Source organism: Lacerta agilis, chromosome 6, assembly GCF_009819535.1.
Source record: "Lacerta agilis isolate rLacAgi1 chromosome 6, rLacAgi1.pri, whole genome shotgun sequence".
In the NCBI taxonomy this organism is placed as follows: Eukaryota; Metazoa; Chordata; class Lepidosauria; order Squamata; family Lacertidae; genus Lacerta; species Lacerta agilis.
Genome location: NC_046317.1, coordinates 24947298 through 24955615, shown reverse-complemented (window position 1 = coordinate 24955615; position 8318 = coordinate 24947298). Strand labels below are relative to the sequence as shown.

General features: G+C 46.5%; 1 long non-coding RNA gene across 1 annotated transcript; it reads left to right on the top strand.

The window, feature by feature from the left end:
• Window positions 1-3391: 3391 nt before the first annotated feature.
• Window positions 3392-7125, top strand: LOC117047767. The gene is made up of 2 exons (XR_004426761.1): window positions 3392-3527; window positions 6986-7125. It is a non-coding gene; the product is annotated as an uncharacterized LOC117047767 (long non-coding RNA).
• The last annotated feature ends 1193 nt before the right edge of the window (window positions 7126-8318 follow it).

Sequence of the window (8318 nt, the reverse complement as noted above, 5' to 3'; positions counted from 1 at the left end):
ACTTGAACATGAACGGCACAAATATACATATGCTTGCTATTCGTATGAGTAGCAGGTGTCCTTGGACTCTTCGCTCCCAGCACTGCTGTCTGTACTGGTTTGTAAATGCAGCTAGACACGGTCAGGCCATCTGATTAAGCAAACTTCATTGCAGGCACCTTTTCGAAAGCATAATGGCAAGAACAAAGCTCAACAAGACACCTGTCAGCTGATACGCATTATCAGAATCAGATACCACTCTTGGGCGAACGGGTGGGTCCCATTATGCTGTTGAGTTCGATTGACTTATCCGCATCTCATCTCAAGCAACTTACAGCTTCAACCTGGCTTAACCTTGAAAGAGATAGGCTTTCCAACCATGAGATACGTCGGTGCAGGGTGTTGGAACTACAGCTGCGCAAGGGTTAAATTTGAAGATGCAAGATCAAGGTGTAGTACTTGAAGAAAATAGACGTGTGGCCCACCAAGTGTTGAATTAAATGAACCCATTAAGCTAGGTTTCTCTTACAGCCTATACATAAAAGTGGTTGTTGTTGTTGTTGTTTCCAAACCACAACTAGAAATAAACAGCTGGGGATTAACTGTGTGTCATATATTTTCAGGCGTTATGAATGCAAAGTATCATTTTCTTGCGCAAGGAAGGACTCGTGTAGTTCAAATATCATGCATGCACTTTGTCTCCACTTTAGGTATGCCTACCTGGCTGTTTTCTAAAACTTGTTCAGCTGTAATTCAGAAGGCCATAGGGACATACAGAACCAGGGGTATCATACGCCCCTCATTCAGTTTGAGGGGGGAAGTAGACAGAGTCCTGTGGGCAAGAATACCCAGTGGTGGGCCCTATGGTCAAAGCCACTTGCTCCAGATAGACAGCCTGAAGCGGGCAGGAAGTTTGCATACCAAATGCATTTTGCTCTCCTGCACCAAGTTACAGCAGCTGAGCTCTGCAACATATGGAAGAACTTGCCTACTGCCCCCTTCCCCACAGAACCTGCTTCTGATCTTCCTGCCTTCACCTGGGCTGCCTGCCACTCCACAGACTGCAGACTGACCTGCTCCCTGTTCTGGATACCAATGCCTACATATGTGCTAGGAGTTAGCAGCCCAGGGCTGATGAATCACTGCTGGCATCTAGGCCAATGGCCCAAGAGCCCCGTGTCCCAGAGAAAGGCTTGTTCCTTCTCAGTGCTATTTTTCTACAAAAAGAAATGCCGGAGCTCACCGTGAGCTTCTCCCTTGTTCTCTTAGAACAGCAATGGCGCCCACCTGAGAAGTTTTGGTGAGCTCTGGCGGGGGGGGGGGAATAAAGCCCTGGTCCTTCTTGACATAGGGGTGTGTTTTCTAAGTATACCATTCATACCCTGCTAATGAAACTTGGAATGACAGAGGTTTAAATATACTGTACTAGGCTTAACCCTTTTGGAAAGATAACTTAAGGCAACATTAGTTATCTGCTTTTTACCTACTAGGTTTTGTGTCTGCCGGGATCCTCCTACATGGAGATAGCTGTAGACTATGGGGCATGCTTGCCTGAGAAGATCACAGGAGAAGAAGCTAATGATGTTCCACTCTTAGCAATCTGGAGTTCCCAGTGGCTTCTGCATCAAAGTGCCACAAAGGTTGTGGGGCAGAGGTGGTCCAAGCGGAACATAGGTCCATCTACTATCTACAGTGACCAGCAGCAGTTTTTTTCTTGCCCTATCTAGAAATGCCATAGATGGAAGATGGAACCCTCTAAGTAGAAAAAGACCTTGCAAGAGGCCCTAGACAACAGCTGAATGGTTCTATCAGTGACCTTCAAACTATCTACATTTCCACTCTGCCATGTGAAGTTTTCTAAGTTGCACGTTCTATTAATTCAGGGCAGTAACCGATCCTGTGAGCCCTTTCCATGACCTTTTGAGAAGGTGTGTGCTTTACCTAGAAATCACTCCCTTGAAACTATGCATTATAGTGGAAAGCTCAATAGTGCTGGACAACTTATAATATGGGGGGGGGGGCTGAATGGAAACCTCAGGATTTGTCAGAAGTGCTAAGACTGTAGTTTGAAAACAGCTGCTTTGAGTTATGTCGTTGTCTAACACCTGCCCAGTCTAGAAAGCCAAGCACATCCAGCAAGTTATATAGGAGAGAGTGCATATTAGGTCACCTTTAGGTCACCTTGCTTCTTGACTCAGTTGATTAGTCTCACTCTCATGATGGTGATTCTGTCTCATCAATTTATTTCAGTGTTCCCCAAACTTGCGTCTCCAGCTGTTTTTGGACTACAATTCCCATCGGCCTTGACCACTGGTCCTGCTAGCTAGGGATGATGGCAGATGTAGTCCAAAAACAGCCGGAGGCCCAGGTTTTGGAAACACTGATATATTATATCCTGCAGTTCTGATCAGCTGATGGGAACAGGGGACAAGGTTCAAAACCCAAGCTGCCTACAAGTCCAACCATGCTAAGTTAGAATGTAGCATTCTTTTCAATATATATCACATTGTTTCTGCAACCGGAGTCTTGTGCTTGCAAAGCAATGTGTCAGAGGAGATGTAAGCAGCTTGAATGCCCATCGGAAGGCATTAAAATGCATCCCGGTTGCCCAAAATCCACAGTACGGCCGGACTCTGGCTTCGGCACCTGAGGCCTTGCTTGGATAGCTGCCCCCAATCATCTGTCCTCCACCCCTGGTGCGAACCACAGGAATAGCTGCACGTCTTTTACATAGAAGGGTATCTACATTGCTTCCATTCTTCCTGCTGGCTGGTTATTGCTGCACCTGTGACTTCTTAAATTAGCCACAGCTGGACTAGCTGAGACCTCTTGGCTGCCAGGCCTCAAGAGCTGCGCACAGCCGCAGCCACGGGGAAACAGCGAATGATGTGCATAAGCCAAGGAACATTACGGGCGTCATAAGCCAAGGAGCATTACGGAGGCTCAAGAAGAGCAGAGGCAAAGTCTATGTACATGCACGACAGCAAAGATTCCTTCCTTTATAACTGGAAGCTCCCAAGTACGACAAATTAATCTGGGTTGCAATTGGAGCAAGGATATTAAAATGCCAACTGAAGTCTCTCTTCTTGGGGGTTATGATTTTAAAAAAGAATCTTGTTCTTAAAAGCATTGCAAATCTGAGCATGGCAATAAAAGAGGAGCATTCACAGGCAGCTGCATTCAAAGATATGGAGGCTCTGTGCCAGGGATTTTCACGTGTGCGAGATACTCAGTCTCCCCGAGTCAAGCCATTTGAGTGGAATTTATTAGAAAACAAATACAGCAGCAGGTAGAACTCAGTTTCATGCCACCCCAGGCACAAATGCCACAGCTCACGTGATTGGCTAGGGATTGGGGGGGGGAGACGCCCAGCATTATGACATCATGCACGGTTTGTAGGAGACATAACAATGGATTGGTAGCTGCTCAGTGTCTCTCATGGCTTTTAGTTCCATCCTCAAAAGCTGCAGGAGGAAAGGCGGAGCAAAACTTGAAACTCAGAAGAAATGAGTTGCTGACAGTGCAATCACATGTATGTCCACTCAGAAGTGAAACTGATTTGTAAAAATGTTACTTGGAAAAAATACAAGAGAGAGACATTGCACATACTTTTGTGAATCAAGAAAATCTTTAATAATAAAAAAACACAATTAAATATAGAAGTGAGTGCTGCTATGTTTGTAAAGGCTTACTGTCTAATGGCTGGTATAACAGGGATGGCCAACATGGTGCCTCCAGGCGTTCTTGGATAACATTTCCCATCGGCCCCAGCCAGCCTGGCCAATGGTTCGGGGACAACTGGTGCTGTGGTCCAGCAACATCTGGAGAGTGTTAATGTTGGTTCTCTTTGGGTTCAGAGCTGCAGCCTGAATTAGGTTTCCAGGGGTCTGGGGAGGGCAGCAAACCAGCAGCCTGAATTACTCTTTTGCCCAGAAGATTATCGAAAGTCAAACAAATTTTGTATAAGGGGGGAGGGTGTTGAACAAAAGCGGGGAAAGGTGTAATAAAGTATGTAAAGCAAGAGAAGTAATGCTCAGCTGTTTAATGTGCATAATTTAGGCAGGTTGCAGAATTCAGTTTTCTTAGGCCAAGATGCTCATTATCATTTTAGATTGCATAGCTCAGTTGGCTAGAGCATGGTGCTGATAACGCCAGGGTTGCAGGTTCAGTCCCCATATGGGACAGCTGCATATTCCTGCATTGCAGGGGGTTGGACTAGATGAACCTCAGGGTCCCTTCCAGCTCTACAATTTTACCGTCCTATTATTCTAAGCTCTCTCCATAGCTGCTGCCACCACCTGTTTTATCAAACACGACTATACTTAGTTACCAGAGTACATTGGCTTCCAATTAGCCATCCTTTGCTTTTTTTTTTTTTTCCTTCCTGTAGCCAGCTGCTTCCACTTCCGCTCCATTGCATAGTTCTCTGCTTCCCTCCTCTCCACAACTTCCATTATTCAATGGTTTTCATCAGCCGGCTAATAACGTTGCTAATTTGGGAGTCACTGGATCATGCTCTTTGTCACTTCTTGCCTTCTGTGCTCCTACAAGTGAGAAGGGAAACAGTGTATTTAGAGCCTCACCCCCCAAATTGCTGGTTGAGGGAGGACAAGACATAGAATCATATGCAGTCAGGTACTCCATGAAAGGGTTACTTTCTCTGCTTGAATGTCTTTTATGAAAGGGGGGAGAATCCAGATCACATTTCACGCTCACCAGAATAGCGCTTGTGAGACATTCCAGCTGCCTTCAGCCCTAACCTCAGTTTAGAATGTTACATCCTAAATTACAAGGTATGGATATATGTGTGTGTATATCCTGACATACACACACACACATACACAAAACCATTTAACAGGGTATGATGAAATAAGAACCAGCGATAAGTTGCCACTTGGCCTCAAATTACCCATTGAATGGTGGCTTCCAGAATTGTTAGAAGGTAGCCTTCAAATGGGAACAGGCCTGAAATCTCCCAGCACAATGGGACAACATGCAGACAGTAGGTTCCATCCACCAAACAGTGTCTTCTTCAAGTTTTCTTACCAGCTTAGCTGCCAGTTACTCAGGGTCACTAGGGAGGGAGAAAAAAAAAATGTTTATGAGTTTTCCACAAGACAGTGCGGTACCAGCTCCTACTCTGATCCCAAATCTCTGGCCCGTGGCATGTCTTGGAGGAAATGACCCAGGCCTGGAAGAACAGCCAGATGCCAGCCCCTTTTCCTGGTGGACTTCTTTGCTTAGGCTGCTGCTGCTCTCACAGCTTCTGGGGGCTGGTGCAAAAGGGAGAAGTGTTTGCAAACCTCTCCTCAGTCCCCATATATTTCAACATTGCACATGTCCGTGGCACGGTGCTGACAGGGAAGGGCAAGAGTTCCGCCTTACATGGAGATTGTAAAGCAATTCAATTCAGATTCCATTTAAAGAACTTTCTCGCTTCCCAAAATAACGCCCCATTTGAAATCTGCACTTCTCTGGAGTCCTTTCGTCAGGCAATGTGCCCAAAACGCACCGAGTTGGGTTCAGTGTGGATAAAATGCATCTATTTGTGAAAACAACATACCAATAACGCATTATATTAGAGAAAATGGTTTGCCAAAAAAAAATGAATATTCATTTAAAAAAAAAAAAGACTTGCATCCATTCAGAGGAATTAATACTAAAATGCTGATGAATTCTCATTAGGGCCTTTTTTAAAGGGGGGGGACCCGCACAAACTGATGTGGAAATGAAATGAGCATAACAATGGAAAAATGAAGAACCAAAATTGACTGATTTCACTATACCTCGGGTATGTCCAAAGTCTGTTTTGTGGGCGTAATCTGGCCCGCTGGTCGGTTTAATCCAGCCCCTGTGGCAGTTTATTTCCTGGGGTAAAATCCTAAAAAAAGGTTAACAACTTTGGTCAGCCCTTTGGTCGGCCCTCCACTTCATCAAATCTGGCCCTCGTTGAAAAAAGTTTGGAGTCTGGACACCACGGCAAGCCTTAGGCACGCCATATTCTGATGAAATTGTGAGCTTGGATAGCAAACAGGTGGCCAGAAAGGTGCGCCTTGGGTATATGAGGTAAAGGGACCCCTGACCATTAGGTCCAGTTGCGGACAACTCTGGGGTTGCGGCGCTCATCTTGCTTTACTGGCTGAGGGAGCTGGCGTACAGCTTCTGGGTCATGTGGCCAGCATGACTAAGCCGCTTCTGGCGAACCAGAGCAGCGCACGGAAACACCGTTTGCCTTCCCGCCAGAGCGGTACCTATTTATCTACTTGCACTTTGTGCCTTCGAACTGCTAGGTGGGCAGGAGCTGGGACTGAGCAATGGGAGCTCACTCTGTCGCGGGGATTCGAACCACCGACCTTGTGCACCTGAGAGCCTTTCACTCCTGCCGTCCTACTAATGCACTCATGCAGCTTTCCATATCCCCTAAAAAGCCGCTTTTGGAAGCTGGGGGAGCCAGCAGGGTGGCATTACATGAGGCACAAGGTGATGCTGCTGGGGAAGTCAATAAGCAATATGCACCCCCAATGTTTATGGAGAAGGCATGGGCCTCTCTGGACTCCTGCTTCTCCTTGCCTCATGTTAGTTTTATGTACAACCACCAGTGCCAGATATTAGTTGCAGCTCAAGAGGGCATAGCTAGAAGGCCTTGGCCATGAGACCGAGGTCTGTGCGCCTGTGGGCACAGGCACATAGTGTGCAGGCCCCTAATGGCTGCTTAGCAAGGAGTAAAGCATGAGCGATGATTACAGACCTAAGTAATTTTTTGCCCATGCTTTCTCCCTCCCCCCCCCCCCCCGCAGTTTAAAAACTTTATAGCAACACACATTTTTCGTAGGTTCCGCTTTCTCTCGTTAAAACTCAAAGCCTCAAATGAACTCCTCTTAAAATGAAGCATCAACAATATACAGGCCACAGGAAGAATTAATGTGTGTGGAGATTGCCAAAGATGCTCTGGATATTGTGAAATCAGCTGAGCATCATCTCTTTTTATTTTTTATTTTCCTCCTAGGGTGATACCTAGAGACAGAGACAGAGCTGACAATGCCAGAAGATGTCAATGCCATGCAGAGAGAAGATAAATTTAGAGTGAATGATTTCCCAGTTATGCAGGGACCAACAGAGAGTTTATAATAAAACAATTTAAACACAGTTTGGAATATGACAATGGCAATTTTTCTTTGTGTAGAAAACAAACCATTACAGATCTGTGTTTGTGGCCCAGCAGGGCGTTTTGTAATATAGACCTTCTTCCGCATTTGCCGAGCAGAAGATATTTATGTCCAACTTCTCATGCAGCCTGTGATATTCTACATTATTATTTCATTTGTCTCTTTGTTATAACTTCATCTCAAATGCTGGAGGAGATGGATCATCCAAGAAGTTGTTGGGGGTGTCAGTTGCTTCCTTAGCTTCTTATATTTTGAAAATCTGGTTTTCAGATGTGTTCATTGTTGGCTTTGTATTCCTGAGGAATAGAGAACCTCAGTCCAGGCCCTCCAGGCCTCTCTAAATGGTACTCCGCCCCACCCCATGCCCCCCACCCCAGGCTATGCATCTCAATGGTCTTGCTCTGCACCATCCTCCCTACCTAGAAAAACCAAGAACTGAACCTTCTGCATGAAAAATGTGTGCTCCAGCACTACTTTCCCACCATATGCAGAATTTCTCATTCAGATCTCCCCACTCCCGCATAATGCACCCCTGCTGGACCTCTGGCAATGCTGGATGCTACAGGTACCACATATGCCAATTCCTCGAAGATGCTCAGCTCCAAATCTCACCAGTGCTTCTCTGAAAGCTGCTAGGGACACTATCTGCACGCACTCTGCCTTTTCACACTCTTTGGCTCCTTCATCCACCTCTGTTTCCTACTCAAATTTTCTTTCTTCTTTTCTTCCTCCAGGCAGCCTCCAGCTGGACAAATTCCCCGTCTTCCCACATTTGCCTAAGTCTCCTCCTCCCCTGGGTCCTTCCCAAGCAATCTGAGACTACGCTGGTGTAACTGTCTTTGCTCCTCCCTCTCCGTACCACTTCTGGTTCTGGGAGACCGGGGGAAGGAAACTGGTTGCAGCAGGAGGGGGGGAAACCCCTGGCTTCTTCACTAGCCTGACTCATCTCTGCCTCTGGGCCTCCCTCCCCTCCAGCCTCTACTTCTGCCTCTGATTCTGGACTGCTCTCTGCCACAGACTCTCCCTGCTCACTAAACCCTGTTACCTCCTCTCCCCAGTCTGCTCCCTCTTCTCCCTCTGACCACTGATGGTCATCCCACCACCACTCTGAGCCTTCTTCTCTTGGTAGACAGAACTACCACAGGTAGATTCTGGGTTGCCTGGGAGCACGAC